This window comes from Hemicordylus capensis, chromosome 6 (assembly GCF_027244095.1).
Source record: "Hemicordylus capensis ecotype Gifberg chromosome 6, rHemCap1.1.pri, whole genome shotgun sequence".
Taxonomy (NCBI): domain Eukaryota; kingdom Metazoa; phylum Chordata; class Lepidosauria; order Squamata; family Cordylidae; genus Hemicordylus; species Hemicordylus capensis.
In genome coordinates this window covers 155,299,576-155,325,223 of record NC_069662.1, presented here as the reverse complement: position 1 = coordinate 155,325,223, position 25,648 = coordinate 155,299,576, and the positions used below count along the sequence as shown (strand labels likewise).

The 25,648-nt window shown below is 44.7% G+C and overlaps 1 long non-coding RNA gene across 1 annotated transcript in view; it reads left to right on the top strand.

Annotated features, from left to right (window-relative positions):
• The window catches only part of LOC128330472 (uncharacterized), a 138,869-nt gene that overhangs the window by 48,294 nt on the left and 64,927 nt on the right, over positions 1-25,648 (top strand). The window lies entirely within an intron of this gene.

Here is a 25,648-nt window from a genome sequence, read left to right as displayed (position 1 = left end):
TTTCTTCTCAAAAGCTAGTCTTGGTATGCACTTCTTGCTATATGCATATATTCCCCCAGGAGAATATATAAAAACTAGCCAGAACTCTCTTTCTGGTGACTATTTTTGATGTTTTCTTTCCCTTTCCTGATTAGTTTTTAAAAGATACTTTTATTTATTTTGGGGGAGCCTTCTTCCATATGTCCATGATAGTTCAGGGGAAAGCGGATAACTTGTCAGAGCTGTGAGATGGTTTATGGAAACTCATGATTTATTTATTTATTTATTTATTTATTTATGACATTTCTAGACCGCCCCATCCAACAGCTCTGGATGGTGCACAACAAATTAAAAAAATAAATAAAAACACCCCTTTAAAAACACACTGCTTAAAACAATGTAAAAACAATTTTAAAACAATTCAGAGCCATTTAAAACCAATTAAAATACTTAAAAACAATTTAAAAACCTTGGAGGGCCAGGCCAAACAAGTAAGTTTTTAGGGCTCTTTAAAAGGCCAAGAATGAGCCTAAATTACGGATATCGGCTGGAAGTGCATTCCATAGGCCAGGAGCATTTACAGATGATTTACAGATGATTCACATTTCAAATTTATCTCGCCTCCAGATATATTAAACAGAGTGTTCTGCTTAGAGCTAAACTGATAATACACTAATAAACAAAAATAAACAGTGCTGTATGTTAGTGTCTTCTGTGGCTTTAGGATTTCATTATCAAACTGTCCAGAAATGCAAGTATTTGCAGTGCAGGTGTGTAATTTTATTGCAGTTTTTACAGAATATTTTAGGTTGCAAAGGACCAGGAGAGGAAAGGCAGATGGGAAACAATCTGCAGTTATGCCGGACTCAGAATCAGTCAAATTACCAAGCAGCTGCAGTAGTCTGCTTTTTATTATGCTTCCTCAGTAAAACAAACTAGCTACATAAAAATAAACGGAGTGACTATAAATAGGCAAAACCAAAACTCTTCCTTGCAGGCCAGAAAGCACCTTCTTGTCTCTGTCCCTGACTTCTCTGTTCTCACCTTATCTCCTTCCATAGGGCTAATCTGTTTTATAGGATGTGGTGGGCACTCCCCTCTCCAGCTGCTGCTTCCAGGAAGGAAGTAGACCCGTGCTTGCTCCTCAGATCACATGAAACCAGGGCCACCTCCAGAGCCACCTCCAGGTTCCAGGCGGTCTCAGCCAAGTGCCTTGTTGTGTTCCCAAGCTTATTTGTTTAATCATTTTAACTGGTTTTAGCTTTCATTAATTGTTTATTTTAATTACTGTGAACCAGCTAGAGACTGTCAATTGGACAAAATAAAAATGTAACAAATTAATAATAAAAGTAACTAGGTAGCACATAGACAGAACCACCGAGGTAAGTTCTGCTGCAGATCCCTTGGAGGCAGCCATGCTGACAATGGCCATCTTTAAAACAACAACAACAACAACAACAAGGCAATTTGTCAGTCATATTGCAGCATGACTGTTACACAGAGTGCTTTGCACTGTGGTGGTTGTTTTTAAGATGGTGGCTACCGACACAGCTGCCCCATTGTTCCGATAAGCCTCCACAAACCTATGTGGGTGCTTACTTAGGTGGTGGGGCTTGGAGTTGTCCAGAGCACTTTGGAGTAGCAGTGCTGGTGGTTGCCATCTTTCCTTTTTTTAAACAATTCAGTGTGCCCTGCTCACAGTCATACTGCCACATGTCAGGCACATTGCATTGTTTGTTTTCCCCCAAAAGACAGCTGCCACAATGACAGCTGCCACAATGGAGCTTACCTAAGTGGTAGCATGTTGCTCCCGCCGTCATGCTACCACTTAGGCTAACGGGGCCTTGCAGGCACTCTCCGGACCTGTGAATGGGCTTCCTTCAGAAGCCCCTGTGCCATTGTGGGACCTCTGGAGGAAATGTATTTCCAGTTGCAGAGAACATCTGGAAGATATGGAGCAGGATTGCTCAGCTGAGTGATGTGCTCTGAGGTTGTCTCTTCCTGCTCACTCATGTGTAAATGAATTTCATCCAGATGATACGGGGACCTCTGAAAGAAGTCCGTTTATGGATGGGAGGGTGAGAGAGCATAGTATTGGAGTGGCTATCTTTACTGCAAGAGTTGTGCTGCTGCCAAAAACCTGGGCACTAATAATCAAGGTCTCAGGGCTCAGTCATGGTATTTTTGATGGCCCAGTGCCACAAAACAGTGCTCAATTTCCTCAGTCTCTGATGCCAGGCCCACATAAAATTGATTAATGAGCCAACCAACCAACCCTATAACAGGCTCTTCTGCCTGATATGTGGTGTGTGTGTGTGTGTGTGTGTGTGTGTGTGTGTGAAGGGGGGGATACACCTACTCTTGACCCCAATAACCCTCATGTCTCTACCTTGAGAATTGAGCCTGTCTCTTCATCTGTATACAGTAGCTCCATTCTGTGGTTTCTTCCCTGGTCATGTTAGTGGGTGATGGAACATTGGTAATTGACTTTTGTTTTTATAGATCTGTGAGTACAAGGGTATGAACCAACTAAAGCAATTGCTAAGCAGTGAAACAGATGCCCAACAGATGTCCAAAGATGTCCAAAGACTGCCCACAGACTTATTAGAAAAATGGGCATACCAATTTACGCGAGCAAGATCATAGACTTCTTAAGGTCCTCTGCTCTGCTGGTATTGCAAGATGAATTAGTACTGTCATAATGTAATTTTTAAAAACAACAATACCAACAAAAGATTATAAGAAAACCATTCTCAAATTCATGGTTGAGATTTTTCCTGGTTCTGATTTCTGTCGTGGCTGTTTTTCATTCCAAGACTGAGTGGGTAGATGAAGCTTTTGAGCAATCTGTAATTATACAGTGTCACAGTTGATGAGATTACAAAGAGGTAAATATGTTGTTGGTATTAGAGTGGATATTTTTAACAATAGCTGCTTTAAAGGCACACATTGGCATCCTCTGTGGGAAATCTGCTTTGGAAGACACAAAAGACAGGAGGAAGCACATAAGAGTCAGACTCTTCAACTTGAAAGGGAAACTCCTGATGGGGGTAGTAAGACGAAGCCTACCTAGATTACTCTAGGCTATGGCTTTTTATGCTTATGGAACACTTTCTGTATCAGCTTCTCTGCCAAAGAACCACTGAGCATTGTAGAAGATTCTAGGTTATGTTCAAGGGTGAATAGTTGGTTTGTGTAGAGAACTGACCAGTTGTATTGGGCCTCACCATTGACCTATGCGAATGGAGAGTGACATTGAACGAGAACACAACTGATGCTCTTCTGGGCCTTTGTGTTGCAGGTCACGATGCTGCCGCCCTGCACCAGCAGTTTTTATGACAGCGCTGGCAGGGAAACGCAGCAGTGGGGTGAGCACCCTCCCCGCTCCTTAAGGGTAACCCCCCCCGCCAAACCGGCTGAATGCCGGTTCATCTGAACCAGTTCGGCAGTCCATAAAAGGACCAGCGAACCAGTTCATACACATCCCTACTAGAGTTCTTGCTAACAGGGATTCCCAGATGTTGTTGACTACAACTCCCAGAATCTCCAGCTGCAATGGCTTTTGCGTGGGGATTTTGGGAGTTGTGGTCGACAACATCTGGGAATCCCTGTTAGAGGGAACACTGATCCCTACTACCTTGTATTTCTTTTTTAGATCGTGAGCTCTTTTGAGATAGGCAGCCATCTTATTTATTATTTATTTTTCTATGTAAACCATGTTTTTCTAGGTTAAACTGTTGAAAAGTGATATATAAATATTAGTAGTTGGGTGGTGCCAGTGACACCTGTTCAGGCTGTGCAGCCTTGGAACAGCTGTTAGCATTTATTAATGTCCTAATGCTGACTTGAATATGTTTTATCATAGTAAAGAATGTTGCTTTCAGTACATCAACTTGCTTACACCTGTGGTTTCTCTCTGGAAAACATAGAAAATCCTGAAGTTGTTCGGAGGTTTCCTGCTGAAGCTGTATCGTGTTGGCTGTTGTTTTGCTTGACCCATTGGGGTTCCCCCTTCCTCTCCTCCTCTCTTGCCTATGTCTACCTTTCAGCTGTGACGGCTTTACTGACTGACAATAACACCGCCTACACAGTGTAGCAGAAATGATTTTAAAAGAAGGTTGTGTAAGGAGGTTTCTGCTCTTGAACAACTTCTGTTAAAAAGCATATTTTTGTATGAATGAGGAAGGTTAGGATTAATTATTAAGATAATTTTGCTTCATTTCCCTTTTGCTCTCACTTGGCTGACAGTCGTCACAAAGGTGCATTGCAGGAAAGGTTTGATGACACAGGAGGATTTGTACCTTCTGCAGGCTAATGCTATTCCTTTGAAGGGGGGTGTCTGACATTTAGGGGTTTCATTTTAAGTGCCGGAGAAAGAGAGAAACCAAGAGCAAAGGACTGGAGATAGACCCATTCTCCTCACATGCTATTTTTGAGAATTTCTCCATAGACAGCAAATAAAAGATGGAGACAAAATGGCTGTCTCTCTCCTCCTTTTATTGATCACTGTAGGCTCAGCTGGGTTTTCCCTCCCTTTTAACGATAACTTACGTTCTTAAAGTGGTTCTTTCACAGTGCGTTGGAAGGCTCCACAGAGCATTGGGGACAAACAACCTTGTCTACCTTAGTATAATCTTTGGGACTTATTTTCCTTTTCAGCCCTGTCTGAAGTTATTCATTTTCTCTGCCTGTTGTCTTGACTGGAGGCTTTCTCTCCCACCCCACCCCCCACTTCCTTTTAATGCTCAGCCACTCCATTGTGTACTTCAGTTTAGGCTCTCTTTCTTCCTTTTCTTCGCTTGTTGTTGTAGCCTTGCAACCGTGTTCTCTCGCCAGCACCTCTTGATCTTTGCTTACATCTCTGTTGTTGTGAATGAAAAGGAAAGAGGCAGCATTTCCAAGTTGATCTGGAGCAGAGAAATCTCTACAAGTTTCGTATAGAGAGGAAATAAATTGCCTTTAGCAGTTTGGAGCTCTGCATTTGGCTAGTCTCAGAAACGTGGCTGTTCCCTTATAAAACACATTTAGGTGGTGTCTGCTCACATCTAGCAACAGTTACTAAAGCTGCTAAGGATGCCCTTGGCAGATCAGTCACGACTAGCAGCTGGTGCTTGTACCAGTTGTTCATAATTCTGTGGTTTCCAAGTGGGCACTCATTATGGTGTCAGACCAAGGGTAGTCCTTCTGCGAGGTGCAGCAAAGCAGTTGCTTCAGGCAGTGGATTATTGGAGCATCAGCAGGGTGGCAAAGTGCCCTCTGCTACCATTGGAGCAGCCCTTTGGGACCAAGCTGATCCTCGTAGGCATTGCAAGAAGTGCCTCTCCTCACAGTTGTTGCAAAGCTTGCAAGAATCATAGGGAAAGAAGTGGAGGCTGCTGGCAACCTTCCCTCCTCCCTGTGTCACTTTCAAAGCTGGCAAGGGTCAGTTTTGAAAGGGGGCTGACTCCCAATGGGGGGCATTTGATGGGGCAAGGCAGTATTTGGTGCCTTCCTCAGGTGCTGCAGTACCTTGGGCTGCTCTTGTGTCTGAGTCTGCTCTTTCACCCTCTTCCAGCTCTTTGGCCCTTGCCCTCATGCCCACACTATGAAACCTCCTCAGTTCATCAGCCTACATTTATTATTGGCTTGCTGCATGTAATGCTGCCTTATACCGAGTCAGACTGTTGGGTCATCTAGTGCAGTAGTATCTACTGGCAGCATCTCTTTAGGGTCTCAAGCAGAGAGAGGTCTTTCTGAGCCTTGCTGCCTAAGATCGTCCTTACCTGGAGATTCTAGGGATTGACTAGATGCACAAATATGATGATGGGCAGTAGTTCTGGCAGAGATCGTGGAGGAGGACTCTGTTTACTGGTAGGTAACCTTCTTTTCTCCTTCATGAAATGCTTTGGAAAGAGGCTGCCAGAGAACACTAATGAGCGGCATTGCCCTCTTAAGAAGAGGAGTGCTTAATTAAATGAGAACTGAAGCGCTACCTCCAGCCACCCATCCTCGCACTGGAATCCAGGGAACAAGGCTTTGCGGGAGTGTGAACAGAATGCTGAGTAAGAGTTAAATATAGTCCACAAACAGGCACACAGAAGCAGCTGAGCTTATCAGATTTCTCACTGAATGCACTCTCAATCCACCTGATGCCAGCATGCCTGCTGATCGTAATAATCTGTGTAATTTATTTGGAGGGGAAATGGATTGAATAGGTCTGCTCTCTGGATTCATTCCTAATCTGTAAAAAAAGGAAGAGCAGCAGAAGTCTCAAGGCTCAGGACTATGATCCATTGCACAGGAGTAGCTCTCAGAATCGGGATTGAGGGTTCTGACTTTGGCACAAAAGTGCAGCTGGAAACAGGGTACTGTCTAATGGAGACAGCAGGAACTTTTATGCTGCCGGCAATTTCTTAAAAGCTGGGATGTGCAGAACCCAGCTAAGTACATGCTTCCCCCACACAGCAAGGCTGTCTTGTTTCCTATGTCCATTTTGTGGGGCTGATAATAGAGTAGTGCAAGTATAGACCCGCAACAAAATGTGTGCACTATATCCCTGGCATGCATGTGTTACCTGAGCCGGTGCCTGAGCATGGTGAAAGTTTGACACCTTTCCTCCTCAGAAGCAGAAGGGATTGTGAGTGTCTTGAGGACTGTGCCCAATCTCAGTCCTTCAACTGAGAAATTCTCCCCTTTTTTGGTTCAAAACCTCCTTTCCTCACCACTGAGTTCCATTAACTCCACCCACCTGGCTGCCTGTTAACTGCTCTCTGAGTCTGCAAACGTTTTGCTCTATACTGGGGCAGCTGGAGGGGTGCCTCCTTATCTTTCTATCTATCTATCTATCATTTTTATATACAGGCAAACCTTGGCATTTGTGGACCTGACACCTGTGGTTTTGCATATCTGTGGTTGGGTAGTTGGCACCCAACCTAAGCATACGTGATTAAAAATGGCAAAAAGGGTTATTTTTCATGTATCCACGGTTCGGCATGGGCTGAAATGACCTCTGAGGTCATTTCTGCCCACTATTTTGTGAGTAGGAGCCATTTTGTGGCTCACCTTGACAAAAATTGAGGGGAGGATGTTTTATGGCTGATATTTTGACTTTTGGGGGAACTGCAGAACTGCTGGGGACCTGCGGAGTATGGTAGGGCACTTTACCATGCTTTCCCCCATGGTTATTGGCCATTTTTCAGCCCCCACCCCTTAGGGACCTAACCCCTGTGATTCCATAGCCCCAATTACCTGGTGTTCGTGGATTTGGTATCTGCAGCGATAGCCTGGAATGGAACCCTCACGAATACCAAGGTTTTCCTGTACTGCATAACATGTGCATCCTTAGCTAAAATACAACAAACATTAGCTAAAATACAACAAATAAATACAGCATAACATGATTAAAACAATTATGATATAAAGCCATTTAAAATTAATTAAAAGCCTGAGAAAACAGGTGCATCAAGAATCCTCTTTTAAAAAGCCAGAGATGGAGAACATTTTAACAGGGAGTGCATTCTAGAGCCCCAGGGCAGCCACAGAGAAGGCCCAATTCCGAGTAGGCTTTTCATTCAGATTTTTGTGAAACTGACATATTATCTGCGGGCTACCCTGAGTCTGCTGGTACTTCCCTCTCTCCCACAGATGCTCCAGTTATGCACCCATAAAGATCGTAGCATTTCCAGCTTTTTCGGAAATAGATACAAGCTTGTACTGTCTGTCTAAAGAAGTTTGCAGGAGTATCTCACTAAGGTTAAAATGCAGTGTAAACTCATGTGGCCTGCATGTTTTGTGTTTTTTTAAATAGTAGCTGTGTAGGGCCTGGACCCAAATCATGACTTCTGGGGTCATCTGGAAATGACTTCTGGGGTCATTTCTGGCCACCATTTTGCTTAGAGGTGGCATTTTGTGGCTCTTCTGTTAAAAATCCCTTCATGATTTTTTGGGGGAAATTTGACAAACATTCAGGGTTTCGGGGGCATGGCTAGATAGCTGGATGCCTAGAGAGCATGGCACGGTATGTTATTTCACTTATATCTGCCTTTAAAAGCATTGCGGGGGGGGGGCTTTTTTGCCATCCAGGAACCTAACCCCACAACCGCCATTCACTCAATCAATCATTATCCGCAGTTTCGCTATCCGTTGCGTCAGCCGAGAATGGAACTCGTGTGTGTGTGTGTCCATCCATCCAATAGGCAACATCCAGACTGGTCTAGTCATGTGACTACATTCCATTTAAATTAATGGGAATTTAGTTAGCCATGACTAACGTTTGTCATTGATTTCTGTAGTGCTTAGTCATGACTAACTTAGTCTGGAAGTTGGCCAGTTAAACTAATTAAATATACAACAAAACTGCAAAAGTAAAATAGCAGCAAGAGTTCAATACAATAAAATCAGCTTATTCTTTTGAAATTTGTTGTGTGTGTTTTAATAGACTGTTCTGGCTGTGTTTAAACAAAAACCCACTTAAGCCTCATACATAAAACACTCTTGAAGGTGGCCTCCTTCTTTGTGTGCTGAAGTACCCTTTAAATGCTAAACCATTAGTATTTTCAGCAAACACCCTAACCTAGTTGGAAAACTGTGAACATACCAAAGCAGACTTTAACCAGGCATGGGTTGAGAGCACATTATGCAGCCTCACTGAAGCTAAGCAGGTCTAGGTTTGGTCAGTGTCTGGATGGGAGACTGCCTGGGAACTCACCTTGAGTTCCATGATGAAAGTTAGTATATCAATGTAATATATCAGTGTGTCCCTACTTGGATGGGGAATCGTGTAAACAGCCACGGTACTTTATTCCTCTGCCTAATCTGTGACCTGAGGCCAAGCATATGTAGCCTCTGTTAATGAAGCACCTACAGTTAGACTTTAAAAGCCCTGTCTCCAGGATGCATACCATATATACAAAGTTTCAGTGTAGAAAACAAAAAGGTTAAGCAAACAAGAAAGTTGATGGAAAAAAGGATTGCAGTGGATATCTCCGTGCAAAGAAGAATGTGCCATTTCTAACTGAAGATATTCGCATGCAACCCTGGCTGTCTTACAGGTGTGTGCAGTTTGGATCAGGACCACAATTTTTCTTTTTTACTTTCTGTAAATAGTGTCGTGAGTTTCTTTGGGGGGGGGGGAAGGGGAATATACTGCAGGTAAGTCGACCAAGAAAAACCTTTCAAGACAGGATTGTTGATCAGAAAGTTCAATGACAAAACAGTTTAACCATAAGGCAGAAAGGAGACTTAAGAACCCTTAAGGGATGTGAGGCAGGCAACCAAAGCTGGCAATTTAACCTATGCTGCTGATAAGAAAGGTGTTGCAGATCTGAGAGAGAGAAACTGAGAAAAGAACCAGCTTTAGGCCTTATCCCCCAAATGATTGGATAGTAAAGGAGAAAAGGGGGGAAAGAATGCTGTTTTATCTTTAAAGTATTTGACATCCTTCTGGGAGATTTTCTGGATTCTAGTAAGCTATTTTTACCCTCTTTGGAGAAAACAGAAATGAGTTGCCCCTTAGCAACCTACCTTACTTAATAGGTTTGCAGGCAGAAAACAGCAAAACAAAACAATATATGAGGACCTGTCACATGACAGGAAGCACAATTCTTTCCTTATAAAAGGAATGAAAAAGGAGTAAATGCTGGGTTAATCAATTCCTCTAGGCTTTATTGTTTCTAGCTCTTGGGATTACTCCTTGCAGATCTCCCACTGCAATACTGGCTGTGGCTGTAAAACGTCTTGAAATTTTCAGCAGGGGCGGGAGATCAGAAGTAATACATAAAATAGACGCAAGCTGATGTGCAGATTTAAGAATCTGGAGATGAGGTTCGGATTGCAGTCTTCAGCCTGTCTTTTTGAAAGTGCTCCCCATTGTTGTCTATGGTCAGCCCTGCAACCTTTGTTACAACTGTTTTCCCTGTAGCAGCTGCAAAGAGGCAAGGTTCTATAGCCCTGGCTGCACTGCTTTATGTCTTCTCTTGCCTCAGTTAAGCAGGAAGGAAGTTCAGTTTAAACTGTTATATTAGGTGGGGCTGGCACTAAGGCAACATCATAGGATTTTAGAGCTGGAAGGGGATCTTCGAGGTCTTCTAGTCCAACCCCCCTGCTCAGTGTAGGAAACTGCTGCAACATCCCTGATAGATGGCTGTTTTTTCATTGGAAAACCTCCAGTGAAGGAGAACTTACCACTCAGATAGCTCGTATAGCTAGATAATTCTGCCTAAATATAGAAGAATGTTCTCATTGGCATACTTGAATGCTTTCCTGTCAGTGGTTTTGTGGGGTAGGTTTACGCAGATTCCTTATTAGGAATGGGTATGCCCATGTGAAGATGGAGCAGGGCGCTTTCCAGATTACCCACTCAACAGCAGTAAAATACTTCGGCGTTGGACAGAGCGCATTGAAACCATAAATAAAGGCTGTTGCGCAAAGCCACCAGCAGGGGGAGCAGTCCTGCATAAACTCCACAACATCTTGAAATTTGGTTTCAAGAGAAATACAGCTATTTATTTGCGCCGCACATGCAACGTTATAAGACTGTAATGTGGCAATAAGATCCTAAATAGGGCATCGGAAATGAGAACAGCACCTTGCTGTCAGCGCAGGGACTGCAGTGTTGCAACACAGGAATTACGGAAGCACACTTTTCAGATCTGTAGTGACACTGTGGTAAGGGTTAATCTGGAAAGTGCCCAGTTGAATCTATAGCTCAAGTTGTATTATACTGTACTTTTTATTGAGATTCTCATATTTCTCTTATAGCTCCTTTACTAAGAAATTTTCCAGGCTGTTCAGATATGAGTTTTTTGTTTGTTTTCTTCTTGCTGACCATGACTCTAACATTACATATAATGTAGCCAAATTTTGAAAATAACCTTTACTCTGGGCTTCAGTGCTCCCTAGGCTGCAGAATGTGACAAATGTCTTCTAGAATGCTCTCTATGTGGTATTTATGATTAACCCTTAAACCAGAGGTTCTCAACTTTTGGTCCCCAGATGTGATTAGACTACCCATCATCCCCAGCCACAATAGCCTTTGGTAACTGTGACTGAGGATGATCTGTGTTGTAGTCCAACATCTGTGGACCCAAAGTTGAGAACCCCTGGCTTAAATTAATACACACACTCCAGAGAGCGTAAGCCATCCTCAATAGTGGGTTGTGTTTCAGGCATGCTCAAAACAGACAGGAACTAGTTGTTTTGTAGCTTCCGGCGCCAGAAGGTGCCAATCACCAGTTCTGTTCCTATCTTGTTCAAGGTAGCAACTTGTAAATATGTTGGCACAGCTGACCCGACAGGATTTATGGTCCCTCCAGGTCCACTTCTGTGAGTCAAGATAGAAATTCTGTAGATAAGAAAGTAGCAGCTTAGCTGCATGGACGAAAGTGAAGGATGACTCTCAAAAATAAAGTAGTAGAAACAAAATAAAGTTCCCTCAAAACTAAACTAGGTACCCTCCTCTATGATATCTGAGCAATAACTGAAATAAAGGAGCAAGGAAGGAACAGAACAAGGACAGGCTGAAACAAGAAAGGTTGAACAATTATAAGCACAAGGAACACTGTCTGCGGTAGACAACATTGCTGACAGTACCTTCTCAGGAACAGCGCTTGCTTGATATAGCAATAGCAATAGCAATAGCACTTACATTTATATACCGCTTTATAGCCGGAGCTCTCTAAGCGGTTTACAATGATTTAACATATTGCCCCCCCAACATTCTGGGTACTCATTTTACTGACCTCGGAAGGATGGGAGGCTGAGTCAACCTTGAGCCCCTTGGTCAGGATCGAACTTGTAACCTTCTGGTTACAGGGCGGCAGTTTTACCACTGCGCCACCAGGGGCTCTTTTTTTTTTTTTTTAACAACTTGTTTGGTTTATTAAAATTCTTCAAACAATAAAAAAACGCTTTACCAGCTCAAGCCCATCTGAAAAATGGTCCTCAGGATTACACAATTTACCTGTCCCTGCACTAAGAAATGCCATAGTAATAACTTCAGCACCACTTTAATCTAAGCATTTCCTAAGAAGAGGAGAGTTAATTTTCTCATTTTTATTAAAACATTTCCATAGTTATATAAGGTTAAATAAAAGCATTGTCAAAATGTTACGGTAGCTAAAATGATTAAAATATTTATTATATGAAAAGTACAAATTCTGAATTTATAAAATCTGGGGGGGAAAATCAATTACAAGTTCTATTATCTAAAGTTACAAAACTGACTATACCAGAAGACAGACAGACACACAAACATTTTAGAGATTAGATGAGAGGACATTGTCACACAAGCAACTGCATGGTGTTCTATTGTATAGGGCTCGAGATAACCGGTAGCCAATCAGGCTGTCCTGACTCAGCATTTCTATTCCCTCTCCCGTGAGATCTTGTGCCTGCGTGTCTCCCACTGAGCCTTTCTCTTGAGACGTCTTTTTAACACAGGTGAAATTCCAGCTTCCTCCTGATCAGTCTCCTCAGCCCTCATCTCTGCCAGCTGATCAGATTCCCCTGTCTACTGCCGTTCCACCTCAGCTTCAGAGTCTGTTCTCACAGCCAAATCCACCTGCTGTGCTTCTGAGCCCGCCCGCTCAACCAAATCCTCCCGCTCCTCCTCTGATTCTTCTGACTCAGAGGTCTGGCCCATGACACAACTCCAGCTAGAGAGCTCAGCATTTATTTATTTTTTTGGTGGATCTGAGGCCTACTTTCTTCCTTTCTTCCTGGTTTTCCGCTCCTCCCCCACTCCCAGATTGTGCGAGGGTGGGAAGGGAGCCGTGCTAAGTTGGATCTTTGCAAGTATTTTCAAATTCCCCTTTTCAGTTCCTATTTGGCTAATAGGATTTATTCTCAAAAAGTTTGTTTTTCATTCCTCTCTTTAAATGGACCCCTCATATACCAGGGACATGCTTCAGGGATCCTTTTCGGAGGATCCCATATTGGAGGGCAGGGGCAATTTTCAATGCAATCGCTCTGCAGATCTCCTGGCTCGACCCAGGTTGGCCTCTTCTGCAGCACTTCTTCCCGCCCCCTCCACCATGGTGGAGATGCCAGCAGTGGAACCCGTGCCAGGCAAAAAGACATTACAAAAGAAGAAACACCTCAAGGAAAAAGCCAAGCCGCAAAAGGCTAAAAACAGCCTGCATCTCTGTCCTCTCTGAGGCTTAGCGAGCAGCTGTTGGTGCAGGCAGTGTGTGTACAGCAGATCCTGTGACGCCTACCACCTCCTCTTGAGGAGCACAGGGAGACACTGCGAGAAATCTTGAGGGTGTGACTCCTGCTTCACTGGTCCTGGGAAGCAGTGCACAGCCCAGTTGCCCATTCGTGCCAACTCTGGCCCTCCCTGCACCTTCGGCTCCTGCAACTCCGGCGCCGACACGCCTCCTGCTACCGAAGGAGCAGCTGGGCTACTGAGAAGAGCCCATGCCGATCTCAGCCATGCTGATTTATTCTCCATGTGAGCCAGTCCAGCCAATCATGGATGAGCCCTCGCTTCCCAAGCTGGGGCCAGCCTACCAGCCCCCGATCCAGCCCCCGCTGCAGTCTGAGGCTCTGGCACCGGGGTCCAACGACAAGGTAACAAGCCCTCCATCTTCACCCCCCAACCCCAATCCAACTCCAGGTAGTAGTGCTCTCCCTCAGCTGCCACCTAGCAGTTCCCCGGCGGCTCCTGCTGGCCTCAATCCAGTACTTCCTTTGGATGTGGCAGAATGGCTGAGAGAATTCATAGTTAAACAGTGTCAATCTGTTGTCCCTCAGAATCCTCCATCTATCCCTCAGCCACCCCAACTTCCACAACCTGCACCTCCAGTCCAGTTCCCAATTCCCCAGGCTCTCCCCAGGAAGTCTAGAGGGAAAAGAAAGCTGTCCTCTTCCCCAGGCTCCATCCCCTGGCGGGATGCTATGCTTTCATGGGAAAGGGGCAGGTTCATTCCCAGACACAGGGTGTGTAAGCGAAAGAGGCACATTTCCTGCTCTCAGTCGCCTGTTTCTCAGTCCATTCCACCTAAGAGGCCCACTCAACCTCCTCCACTGAGGCACCTAGGTTTCCACCTCCAGGGCCCTCGGCCCCCGCCGGACCCAGTATATCCATCCAGCTTTTATGCCCTGCGGGTCTGGTGGTACCGGCGTTTTCCTCCTCTTCCTCGTCTGACCATGGGTCTGACTTAGACATTCCAAGGAAAGAGGAGGGGGAACTTTCTGAGGGAGATACTCCTCAACAGCCCTCCTTATCTTCCCGCCTTTTCTCTGCAACAGATTTTGAGGTTCTCCTGGCCAAGGCCAAGCACACTATCAAAGATGTTATCAAGGCAGATGCCAGCCAAGACACCTCTTCACTAGATGAAGAGGTGTTCCCTGTTTCTTCTGCTCCCAAACTGGGACTTCCCTTTCCTTCTATGTTTAATAATGTGACAGTGGTGGAATGGAAAGCCCCTGTGTCCTCCCTACTTGCCTTTCCAACTGTAGATGCCCCAGTGGTGCAGTTGGTTTTGAACTCTGTACTCAACCCTGAGGGACAAGAGCAACTCAAAACCACAGAAGATAAAAAATGTGACAGTCTTCTCAAGAAAGCTCATGAAGTAACAACTACCATCATTGGAGTGGCCACCACCAACTTGATTTTCATGCTGGCATCCATCCTGTGGGTGAAGGAACTTGTCCAGTTGGTTCCACCTGAGAACGTCAAGCTTCAACAAGGCATCAAGAAGATTGCAAAAGCAGCAGCATTTATGGATGACTCCAGTCTGGACTGTATCCAACAGGCACCCAGAGCAATGGTCTCAGGTGTGGTGATTTGGTGATGTCGGTGGTTGAAGAACTGGTTGGTGAATACAAAATCCAGACTTGTGCTTGCCTCCTCCCCCTTCCTGGTAAAGAAGCTTTTTTGGGAATCCTTGGACGCCATTCTACTTGAAACACATGACAAGAAGGCCCTCCCTCCCACAGAGATTCAAAGTGACCCTTTCGTTCCTCCTCCCACTCCTTTCACTACTTAAGGCCAGCCTATGGAACTCCCTCTAATCATTCCAGAGACTTCCGCAACTCTAACCCCGCTCCTTATACCAGGCCCAGCAGGACCTCAAGAGCACCGTACAGTATCTCAAGCAGCATGGCTTCTTAATCAACGAATTGAAGAGTCAACTGCGGCTGACACAAATAATTTAACAACTGGGCACTGTCCTCGACACCACTCAAGCCTTGGTCTCCCTTACACTAGCGAGAAGGGAGAAACTCAAGTCTTCTATCCGCCCCCTACTACACTAGTCCTCCGCAGACCTGATGCTCCTGTCTCAGGTGCTGGGTTCCATGATTGCCTGCCTGGAGTGCACTCCCTGGGCAAGGTGGCATTCCTGTACCCTCCAATGGCTCATCCTCCCCCTTCAGGATGTGATAGTGACCCGCATGCACAAGAGCGTACACCTTCCTCACAAGGTCAAACGCTTCTTCTGGTGGTGGCTCTCACTGGCAACCGTCAAGGGCCTTCCCTTCTCAGACCCGCACAGGATCACCATCACAACAGATGCCAGCCTGATGGGTGGAGTGGGGGGTACACTGCTCCAACCAGTTTGCCCAGGGACGCTGGTCCACAGTGAAGCCTATCACAACACAAACTGGTTGGAACTTCGAGTAGCACATCTGGCACTCGTTCATTTTCTCCCCCTCATAGCAGGAAAATGCATACTCAGAATGGACAGACAATGTCACCACAAAATCACACATCAGCCATCAGAGTGGCACCAGAACCAGGACACTCATGAACGAAACCAACCTTCTCTTTCAGTGGGCGGAACTGCACATAGCCTCTGTCGCGGCAGAACACTTCCAGGCAGCAACCAACATCCAGGCAGACTGGCTCAGTTGCCAAGCAGTGGACCTGGCGGAGTGGTCTCTCCACCCGGATGTCTTCCTCCATCTGACCTTGATCCTGGGGACTCCGCAGGTAGATCGGTTCGCATCGCCACTCAACCATCACCTTCCTTGCTTCTTCTCTCATTTCCAGACCAGAGGGGCAGAAGCAATAGACGCACTCACAGCAGCCTAGACCCCTGGACTCCTCTATGCTTTCCCATAGAGTTATCATCCCCAGAGTGATAACTAAGATGCTATTAAAAGGAGATGGAGCTCATACTAGTATCCCCTCACTGGCCATGTCACCCGTGGTTCTCAGACCTGGTCTCTCTGGCCACATGTCCACCACTCTTCCTCCCTCTTCGTACAGACCTTCTGTCCCAGGGACCAATTCTCCATCCTGACTGGCTCTGACTCTGTGCCTGGAGGTTGAGTGTGTGTTCCTAGCCCACGAGGGGTATTCTATAGCCGTCCAGGTTACCATTCTGGCATCGCACTGGCCCTCAATGAACAGAGTCTGCTAGGCTACTTGGGCAGCCTTCTCCAGTTGGGTGAGGAGAAAACATCTCAACCTTCTCAAGGTGGGAGTCCCAGAGGTACTAGCATTCCTACAAGCAGGTGTTGACCTGAAGCTGAGGCCCAACACCCGGAAATGTCAAGCTTTGGCCTTGGCATCAGTCTTCCATCTGTCAACAAGTGGATCGAAGAACCTCCACCCACATATCTCCAGGTTCCTTGGAGGGGTGTCGAACATAGCACCACTGCCTATTCACCACTTTCCGTTGTGGAACCTGATCAAGGTCCTCAGCGCTTTGACCAGAGCACCTTTCGAGCCACTGTCTTCGTTGTCCCTACAACTCCTCTCCTACAAGAATTTATTCCTGGTGGTCATTTCCTTGGCCCGCAGGGTCTCTGAGCTAGCAGCCCTCTCATCCTGGAAGGAACTCTCCACCTTCATGCCAGACGCAGTAGTCCTTAGGCTTGACACCACCTTCCTGCCCAAAGTTAACACCACCTTTCATAGAGCCCGGGACGTCATCCTCCCTCCCTTCTGTTCCACTCCGACCCACCCCAGGGAAAAGACCTGGCACACTCTGGACATCCTCAGGGCTCTATGGATCTATCTCCAATGTACCAAGAACATCCGCCGCTCCGATTCCCTGTTTGTTTCCTTCTACTCTACATCGCAGGGCTCCAAGGCATCTAAATCGGTCATGGCCTCCTGGCTCCATAGGTGCATCACCCTCACCTATGAAGCATCTAACTTTCCGGTACTTGGCAACATCACGGCGTACTCTACCAGTAGTACTTCCACTTCAGCTGCATTTTCTGCCCGGATCCCTATTGTGGATATATGCAGAGCAGCCACATGGTTGTCTTCAACTCTCTTCATTAAACATTATAAGATCTCCTCCTTTGTGACCTCTCAGGCCGCCTTTGGCTGCATGGTCCTCCAGCAGGTGGTCTGAGTACATCCGTTCCCTCCCAACAGTCTCAGCTTGGGCATGTCCCACTGTTGAGGATGGCCTACGATCTCTGGGGGGAAAGGAACATTGGTTCTTTCCATGAAGGGTTCTTTTCCCCAGGGATCGTAGGCCCTTCAGCCCTCCCTTGGATGTATATAATTTATCTTTTTTTAATGCAAGTGATGAGAGTCTGCCATTTTGGGGTGACCACGGCTCCCAGGGCATACAGTTCTTAGGGACGCCTCCTCTTACCTTTGTTCTCTGATATGTTCTATTTGTGCTGTTTTCTACTTTTCAGCCTCTGTGCCTCTCTAGATCCTGTTGTTGTTTATCTGCTCTCATTGCAAATGATGACACGGAACTGGCAATTGGCGCCCTCTGGCACCGGAAAGCTACAAAATTCAACTACTTCCTGTCTGCTTTGAACATGCCTGAAACACAACCCACTATTGAGGTTGGCCTACAATCCCTGGGGAAAATAATCCTTCACGGTAAGAACCTATGTTCCTTTCTACAATGAATGAGTGGCAGGTGAAAGCCACTGGTTTGTAAAATGTATCTGAGAAGGGGTTATAGAGAGCCCAGACACAGTTAGCGCTAAGGCTGAACAAGTTGTCTTTATGTTGGAAATTTAAAGGTTTGCAACTTTTGCTGTATGCTGGTCTCCGGATGGTTTCCCAACATCATGACTTTTCTCCTTTCTCCTCTGTCCCTACGTCCTTCTCCTCTTCTCTCACCTTCTTCTCCAAACACCTTAATTGCCTCCTCCCAACATTCCGTCCCCTTGACAACGGTTGCCTAGCACCAGGAGCTTTCCCAGACAGCAGGCTTTACCTGGGCTTTACTGCGAGTTTGAATCTGTCCAAAAAAACTGATTCAAAAAGTAGATTGTCTTACCCCGCACATAAATCGGGCTAGGCTCTAACGCTCAATGTGTGAAGTGCTTCCCAATATCTTGCACAGACTTCAGCGCAAATCTGGCCAATGTACAAACACCCACCCTCCATTCTGAGCTAAAAGCCCCAGGTCTGAAAATGTTCTTGCTGTCTGGGCTCACCCTCTGACATTAGCCACATATGTATATTGTGTATTTAACGTGCCATAAAGTCTGTGACTTGGCCCAACATCTTGAATTATCTGCTCGGCATATATGTTTTCTGATTTCTGCATGCGATACATGGATTCTAATTGTGAGGCACTTTGTTCATTTTTAATGACTTTTAGGCTTTTAGCTATCAGGCGATTAGTTTGCATTGTTGGTGTGGGAAGAGATTTTCCAGGCAGTAACTCAAATCCATGCTAACGGGAGGAGGTGAGGAGCAAGGTCCCTCTGTTTTTTGTTTTCTCTGAGCTCTGTGTTTTGTTTTGTTTTAAGTTTTCCCGAGACTGTTTTCTCTGCAGTAGTGATAAATGCTCCTTTTACACAAAACTGAGATCTATTTCATGTTTATTAATATGAAATAAGTACCCCTTGCTTAAGCAACCTGAAGAAATCAGTATCAATTTGATGAGATTGAGGAGAGCTGGTCTTGTGAGGAGAGGAGGAAAGCTGGTCTTGTGGTAGCAAGCATGACTTGTTCCCCTAGCTAAGCAAGGTCTGCCCTGGTTGGATTTCAATAGGAGACTGCATGTGAGCACTGTAAGATATTCCCCCCAGGGGATGGAGCCACTCTGGGAAGAGCAGAAGGTTCCAAGTTCCCTCCCTAGCATCTCCAAGATAGGGCTGAGAGAGACTCCTGCCTGCAACCTTGGAGAAGCCACTGGCAGTCTGTGTAGACAATACTGAACTATATGGACCTATGGTCTGCAACCATATATACTAGCTTCCTATGTTCCTATGTTTACAGAATCACTTCTGCAAGATTCAGTAGAATGCCCATTTCACCTGTACAGAGTGCATAAGTGTGTGTGTGTGTGTGTGTGTGTGTGTGTGATATGCGAAGCTCTCAACACCGAACTGAAGTAGGCTGACTGGCCCAACCCACTTTCTGGTTCTGGTAGAATTGAGCCCACTTCAGCCCCTCCTTTCTTCCCAATTTGTTTACCTTTCTGACAGGAGACATGACAAGAGTTTTCTCTACTTTCACTGCTGCCGTCAAGAATGCAGCATCTCCCGTGACTTTTCAAAATGGCTGCTGGGAGTGTTTTTTGTTTTCCTGTTTCTCCCTGAGGTGCTGACAAAGCTGCAGGATGTCTTGGGGGAATTGTAGTTATTGTAGGGGCTACTGCCATTGAAATTCAGGGGCCAAAGCTTCAGTCCAGTTTGAAGCAATGCCTTCACATTGGGCCAAAGCAAATAGGACCCCAGAAGAGGGAAGCAAAGAGCCTGGCAGAAAGCTGCCAGGATCCTCACAGGCAAGAGGCTAGTGATGGTACTCCTTTTTTCAAGTGTCATCTCCATCTACAGCCAAACCGCGGAGATCGGCGCTCCTGATGCCTAAGGACAGGCTGATGGTCTGAGGGTCTTCCAGTCTTCAACACCTAGAACTTAGGCACCTGGCACATTCTTTGCAGGTAGCTGTGCCCTCCAAGACATCTCCTCCCCTTTTAACTAGACCCCTCCTCACCCCTTTTAAAATCTTCAAAGATGTTATGGTATTAAAGCTGATTTGAATCAGTGATAGAAAGTGGCAGTAGAAGGGATGCAAAGGAGATAATTCTGGTTGTGAAAAAGCCAGTAGCATAGGGAGTGCCTAGGCTGCCCATGTTCACGCTGCCTGCCCCCAGCCTGGCATTGGCGGCCCCCGGTGGCACAACCCCCCAGCCATACCCCTTCTCTCCCCATTGTGTGCACAGGGCACTCCTTCTCTTCCCGACACATGCGTTGTCAGCCACGGTGGTAGCTGGGTGGCTGGCTGCTCCCTCAGGGAGGCTGCTGCTGCCCCCATGCATACAGTGTGTGTGGGGGAAACGGGCACTGGGAGGGCTGCCGTTGAGTGCTCATCTTGGCAAGCACGGTGGCCCCGTTGGCAGTTGCGCGTGGGTTTTGGGACTCGTGCGCACAATAACAGCTCTGTCCCTGGGGAAAGCACTTTTTATTCTGGGAGAGGATTAAAATTTGTAGTTTTGTCTCAGATCTCAAAATGTAACTGAGGGCCCTGGCTGACCTGATGTTTGCTCTGGGATGTACTTTAGAGTTAAAAGTGCATATCTTCCTTCTCAAGCTCCATTGCAAAGCAAATGCCATACACCTAGATTAGAGAGCTACTTATCTTTCCACAAATGCATCTGTGTTTGCGTTTAATAAAACTTGCTAATATTTATCAAACACTGTAATGGGGATGTTATTTTCATCTCGAAACGTGTACGCTGCTCAATTTATTAAAAGCTATCCGTTCTTTCTTTTAAAACAAGCAGGACGGGGTAGGTTCCTGTAGTAAGTACAAATATTAGCAGCAATTGGTTTATTTAGAGAAGCAGAAAACTAGATGTTATCACGCTTCTTGCTATATCCTAAAATGCCTATTGCTCCCTAGACTGTCAGATTACATTCTTATCCTGTTGAAACTAATTGAATTGAATTATGTTATTAACGGTGCATCTGCACAATTAGGTGGGCATTTTATTCCATTTCAATTATATCTATACTTGAAGGAAAAGAAAAGAATCTCTTAAGGCAGACGGAACAAATAAATGAGATATAAACATCCATCAGCACCATTATAGTATAGTTAGGGGTCTTTTACTGTTTCCTTTAGAGGGCTCTGTATGCAAGGATTTATCATTCAGCTATGATGAAAAGTCTTCACCAGAAGCAATCTGATATTAATGCAATTTTGAAGCTTGTATAGTGTAATAAGCATAGAATTGGAGTCTAGTTCCTAGGGTAGACAATGAGGCTGTTCTCACAAGCAGCCACGACCGGGCTAAGGAAACCAAGCCCAGGCTTTGCTGCCTGTAAGAACCACCAGGAGGCATAAGGCTCCTGGTGGCACCTCGGCAGCAAACCCACCTAGGGAGCCCGCCTCATAAACAAGATTAAGGAAGCAAGTGCTCCCTTAACCACGTTTCCTTGATTGTGTGCCAGTGGCACTGAAGCACTAGTGGGAGGTCCATCATGTACCACACACTCATGTGGTGCATTGTGGGATTTCTGGGGGCTGGGACGATGTGTCCCAACCCCTGTGCCTCCGCCTCCATGCTCCCTGGTGTAGCAGCAGACTGCCCCGATGGTTCTCAGCGATTGTCTGCCGTGAAGGCAGGCTTCCGCAGCCTTCTCCACTGCCCGCCTGCCGCCTCTCCCTGCTGGAGATGGAGTCCCAGTGCGTCAACCTTTTGCACCAAATAGGAGTTTCTGACTCCAATTGTAATTATAACAAAAAGGTTAGCAATAGCAATAGCACTTACATTTATATACCGCTCTATAGCCGGAGCTCTCTAAGCGGTTTACAATGATTTAGCATATTGCCCCCAACATTCTGGGTACTCATTTTACCGACCTCGGAAGGATGGAAGGCTGAGTCAACCTCAGCCAAACTAATCTGCTAAAACCTATAAAGTTTGGCAGGCGGGGCGGGGGGCAGGAGTTGACTATGTTCGCAAGTATGGAAGGAAAGCTGGTCTTGTAGTTGCAAGCATGAATTGTCCCCTTTGCTGAGCAGGGTCTGCCCTAGTTTGCATTTGCTTCATGTAGAAGGTTCCAAGTTCCCTCTCTTGCATCTCCAAGGCAGGGCTGAGAGAGATTCCTGCTTGCAACCTTGGAGAAGCCGCTGCCAGTCTGTGTGAAGTCAGTACTGAGCTAGATGGACCAAGGGTCTGACTACTCAGTATAAGACAGCTTCCTTTGTTCCTGTGTTAAGGACTGAGTTCACTTCTGTTACTGAAACCCAATTCCTGAACTAAGCATGTGTTCAGAGGTACCCTGTTCCTTAGGGTACCACCCGAGCCACTCATTTGCAGCTGGCTTCGGGTGGTGGATCATGAGTCTTTAGTAAATAATGGTGTTGATCCAGCAATCCTGAAGTCTGCCCAATCCTGCTCTTGTTTCTCTTTTCCTTGTGTAATGGTTGGCAATAGTCCCCCCCCACCCCCGTTGCTTTGGCTAGTTAATAGGTCAGATTGGAGTGTCTTGGGATTTATTCCCAGAAGCAGATTGTAGAGTCTTGGGATTGTAATGGCGGATTCCTTTTAGGTTCCAGATCTTTGCTTCAAGTCTTTTAACTACTTTCCCCCTCTAAGATGGATTTCAGCTACCACTTCTGTTAATTTGTGGCACCATTGTTTAATATAGAATCTATATTTTCAACTATTGAGCAATGTTTATGATTGCTTCAGTAATTGCAATGTGCCTTATTTTTTCTCAGATCGTGTTATTTCAGTTTGTGCATTCAATTATAGTAAGTTCATTAAAAATGTTCCATGCCTCAAATCTACTCTAACACTCCTTTAAATAACAGAAGTTGCCACTTGGAAGCAGACCTGAATGAAATTGAAGTCTAAGTTTATGATTAACAGAATTAATTATTAAGCAACATTACCATAAAATGGGATATCAGAAAAATATTTTAAACACTTCCCATAACTATTGCTGCTGTTATGCTACGTTAATTTTATTCTTTCATTTTGAAGCAGGTGGTGTTCTTGGGAAAAACTCCTCACTGTTTTCTTCTCCCTCCCCTTCCCACTTGACCCTATGTATGTTGCAAGTCAACATGGGTGAATTCTGACAAATAGTTTAGTCTGACCTCTTAGGGTGTGTTAACTTTTTCTGTAGTTGTCACATATTGGCAATCAACTGGAACTGAGTTTCGATTACAGTTGTTACTGCAGCAGCAACTCATTGGGCTATTGCCTCTGGTAGATGACATCTCAGTGATATTGCTCACAGCTCTTCTAAATATTGGGGTGTCACACCCAGAGCTGTGAGCTATATCAGGAGACTGTTGTGTGCAAGGCTCCAGTCCAGAAATACACTGCATCATGGATTCATGCTCATGAGGGTATTGTAATGAGAATAATTAGTGCTCAAGAGAAAAAGCTTCTCTAAAAATACTAGTTTACTTCTACAGCATGTATAGGCATAGACACAGACAAAGCATAAGACATTGAAACATAGCATTGATTACAAAGGGCATTTCATGAAATATTGTTTTAAGGAGCACTGTATTTAATTACCATATTTACCCGAATTGAAGATTACTCTTAATGTAAGACAACCCCCTTAAAATGTAGAGGTTAAATACAGGTTGTACCTGCATTTACTCGAAAGGACTAGGACTCTGAGTTTAAGACAACCTCCTGATTTTTAATATCAAAAAACTTGGAGAAAACCTAGTCTTGGATTCAGGTAAATACAGTACAAACACTGCCCTGTCAAGAAACTGGAGCATCACTGGTTCTTTACAGCCCCCTTTAATGCTGTAAACCTATAGGGCAGAGGTTCTCAAATTTGGGTTTCCAGATTTTGGACTACAACTCCCATCATCCCCAGCCACAATGGGAATGAAGATGGAAGCAGTAGTCCATCAATATTTGGGGACCCAGGTTTGAGAACCTTTGCTCTAAGGGATAAACTGGGCATAAGGGAGTGAGTGTAAACTCTCTTCTCTGTAGACAAAGCCAATCAGCACTCTGCGAGCTGTTTTAAACATTAGAAATAGCCTAGCATGCATGTATCCCTTGGAGAAATTAAATCTAACCATTGCAGGCAGATGTTATGATATAGATTAAAGGGCTAGATAAATAAGAAGCACATAGGTCTGGAATCGTTGCCTTATAACATGGAAGAATCCAGACACATCTAGGGAAGTTTTACTGCAATTTCAAATCTCTAATAAATTTGGCAACCTAATACATTTAATGCATTTATTTGAAATCTGCCACCTATCTCAAGACAAATCCACACAAAGATAAATGCTAAATAATGTTCCATTCCTTGCACTTACTATTCAGCATATGCTAGATAGTCCATTTTTTAAAAAGTATTATTTAAGGCTTTTGGTAAACAGTATATTAATTTCAATTTAATACATAAGAAAGCGTGGTGATAATCTGGTTCTGGGTAAATCCCTCTGAAACCGTCATTCTTGTTGAGAATTATTGGTTCAGCGATCAGGATGATTTCCGAAACTGAAAACACAGAAGAAGGTTTACATTACTGCTGTCACAAAATATAATCAAATCCCTTGCATATTTGTCTTGAGAATTATTAAAGCGTAGCATGCAAAGTGGCCAAAATAGAAGTGTAATTCTGGTGAGAATCGACAAAGAATGCAATGAGTAAGTAAGAAAACAGAGTGATGGATCTAATTAGCAAAACTAAATTTGTGATCCAATCCCCTTATAATTGTCATTAGAAATAAAATCTCATTTCAGGCTGAAGATGGTCCTAGCGGATTTTGCTATTGTGATTCATACTGCTAAGAGAAAAGAAGGGAGTTGTTCTTGCTGTTCCATTAATTGCAAACATTTAACCCCACAATCGGTGGGATATGCCAGTTTAACAAACCATTCTGACATATGGGAGAAAAACTCCATGCAATTTCAATGCAGAGCTACAATTTTGCATGCTGGGGTCAGTGCTACTTGTCCCCCAGAAGTTCCTTCTCCAAGATTCATATTTTTCTGCCTTAAACATAATAGCCCAATTAATTTTAATATTTGCCAGCTTGTGCATCTAAGACCATCAGAGTAGATGTCATAGAATGAAAATACTAATGGGATATGTGCCAATTTGCAGCTGAAGTAAGGCTGCTCCTAATATAAGCTGGAGAGCTTTTGTATTAACCTCTAACAATGGAGGAAAATCAACCGGATGCAGCTGATTACTTAAGCCACCTCCAGTTACATTCGCACAACAAATTTGAATTCTAATGATTTTGCATACTATTTCCACCTATGTAATTGTCTGCTGGCCCTTATTATTTATTATGCAAAAGTGAGGGCGCTGCTTCTCTCTCTTCCTCTTTCTGAAGCGTGAAGAATGAAATGATTTTGTATGCAAACAGTTAAAACTCTCCTGTGTATTCCCATTCTGTATGTGTTGATAAATTCACTTACGATGAGTGACAGTCTGAGGGTTTTGGGGGTCAGATCGGTCACTCTTTCCATGACACTGATGAAAATGATAAACTAAATGCCAGAAGGTGTCCCTGGCGCATCATATGATGAAATGTGTAAAATGTCAGTGTCTAGCCAGTGTCTATTAATAACTAAATATGATTGCGTGTAATGAGCAGATATTTTCATGTTGATTGAAGTATGATTTCTTTTGATCTTCCAGATGTTGCTGCTTAGAAATTCATATTGCTCTTTTGCTGCTAAATGCATAATGACCTTTTAGAACCTTTTAAACAGTTTTTCTTTTATTTTTTAAGAAACCTATTATTTTCAGTGTGGAAGTCAACCTGGTGAGCTGCTTCTTTCATGGTGGTTTGAAGTTT